The 2,477-nt window shown below is 45.4% G+C and overlaps 1 pseudogene; it reads right to left on the bottom strand.

Moving 5' to 3' along the window:
* Window positions 1-1,677: 1,677 nt before the first annotated feature.
* Window positions 1,678-1,797, bottom strand: LOC134897717 (5S ribosomal RNA; annotated as a pseudogene).
* Window positions 1,798-2,477: the final 680 nt, after the last annotated feature.

The following is a 2,477-nucleotide window of genomic DNA, read 5'->3' as shown; positions in this document are numbered from 1 at the left end:
CAGTCACCCTGTTGCAAAGTGGATTACTGAGGCCATAACAACTATGCTGGTGTTAGACGTGTGTCCGGTATCCAACATTAGTGCAGTGGGATTTATACAGTTGATGGATGTACTGTGTCCCTGGTACCAAATCCCATCGAGCTTCCACTTCACTAGGCAAGCGATTCTCGGACTGTACAGGGACATTAAGAAAAGTGTCCTCAGTGTCCTCAAAAATGCAGTTGTACCCACTTAACCACAGATATGTGGACAAGTGGAGAAGGGCAAACTAAGGACTACATGACTGTGCAGCCCACTAGGTAGATGTATTGTCTTCCACAGCAACAACAGCAGCGGTACCAGCATCTCACATATGCCAACTTGTTCCTAGGCAGGCTACGCTGTGTATCACTGGTTTCTGTATGAGGCACCCCGCTGACAACCTCTTACATTGCACAATGGCTTACCCCACTTAGAATCTCCTGGGGATTTGTGATATCTGACGCCACTAATATTGTCTGGGCCAATTCCAGCATATCCAGTGTTTTGCACACACAATTAATTTGGGGGTGCAGAATTTTTTGAAAAATGACAGGGGTGTGCAGGAGAGTCTGACGGTGGGCTGAAAAATTGAAGGGCACTGGGCACCAGCAAACACTCTTGAACCTGCCCTGCCATCACCTGAAGCAAGACGAAGTAATGAGGTGGAATTCAACCCTCTATGTGCTTCAGAGGATGATATAGCACCTCACTGAAGTGCAGTGGAGAATGATTTCCACACGTGAAGTCAGTTCAGAGACTGCCTGCTTGAGTCAGGTCATTCCCCTCATCAGGCTTTTGCAGAAGCACCTGGAAAAATTGAAGGAGGAGATAATACAGAGTTATTCCGCTAAGTACGTGGGACTTGTGGATGGATCCCTTCATTCACTTTGCCGGGATTAAAGGGTGGTCAGCCTGTTGAAATCAGATCACTACATTTGGCCACCATGCTCGATCCTAGGTTTAAAGCCTATGTTGTATCTCTCTTTTCAGTGGACACAAGTCTGCAGAGGTGTAAAGACCTGCTGGTGAGAAAGTTGTCAGCTCAAGCGGAAACATGACCTGTCAAAAGCATCTCCTTCATTTTCTCCCGCAACTGGTGCTGCGAGGAAAAGAATAACATTTCCGAGCCAACCCGCTGGCGATGATGCAGGGCAGTCAGGAGAAAGTGTTGACATCTGGTCCGGACTGAAGGAGCTGCCAAACAGTTACTGACATGTCTACTGTCACAACGAATACCAAAAAAAGAAAATGGACAGAAGTAGACTCTTATTTGGGAGCACTCTGATTCAGATGGACTGATTTGTTTCAATACCTTATACTGATAAAATCATTTCTTTATTACATTCAAGTTAAAATATAGTTATAGGAGTTCAATTAATATTGATGTGAATCAAAACTTAAGCAAAAATATTGTAGAAATGAGAATATATAGTAACGTAAATGCTACAATATAAAATAAGCCAGAAATATATTTTCTATGGCCACTAAGATGTACCTTTGTAATCATGGCGTTATCCATTGTGAGAAGTATGACCATCATTCATTCTGCAGAAATCCCGTAGGGAAGTTTTATCGCAGAGAATTAAATCATAAGTCATACAGATCCGAATGCCAATTGATATTCTTTATCAGTAACACATAGATGGGCAGCAATATTAATTGCAGTACCAGAGTGTTCCAAGGTGGTCTCCCATCCAAGTACTGGCCCGGCCCTCAACTGCTTAGCTTCCAAGATCGGAAGAGATTGGGCATCTCCAGTGGGGTATGTCCGCAAAGATTGTGCTTGCCTCTCTTATCACTCTAATTGGATGAGCTGAAAATGAAGATTGTTGTATATTCACAATGGTAAGAGTAAAACGCACACGTGGCATTTGGGCCCATAGGCAAAAAATTGGGTATAGCAGTTATGTGGAAGAACAGAATGAATACCACAATTTTCTATGCAGTCTTAACTTAGGGTGGCATTCAGTATGCCGAATGTTTGGATCCCGGCGCACAGTATACCGGTGCCGGAATACCAACACCCGGCATACCGACAGCAATTCTCCCTTGTGGGGGTCCATGACTCCCCTGGAGGGAGAATAAAATAGTGTGGCGCGCCTAGCACGCCACCGTGCCCGCAGCGTGGCAAGCGCAGCATGGCGAGCGCAGCGAGCCCGCAAGGGGCTCCTTTGCGCTTGCCCCGCTGTCAGTATGCCGGCGGTCGGGCTCCCGGCGCCGGTATGCTGGTCGCCGGGAGCCCGAGCGCCGGCATACCGTACTACACCCCTTAACTTATATACCCAATGATAAGTAAATTAGGTCACCAGTCTGATCATTATACAGCACTGGGTACCATTTTATGTATGCACAAAAGTGGTTACTATGAACATATAGTTCATATAGTCATGTAACCGTAATAGTGGTTTATGCAGTGATATACACAAAAAGACAGCAATTCTTGAAGTACCAGGATG

Source organism: Pseudophryne corroboree, chromosome 3 (genome assembly GCF_028390025.1).
Source record: "Pseudophryne corroboree isolate aPseCor3 chromosome 3, aPseCor3.hap2, whole genome shotgun sequence".
Taxonomy (NCBI): Eukaryota; Metazoa; Chordata; class Amphibia; order Anura; family Myobatrachidae; genus Pseudophryne; species Pseudophryne corroboree.
Note: the sequence above shows the minus strand (reverse complement) of the source record. Positions and strands in the feature narration are given on the sequence as shown.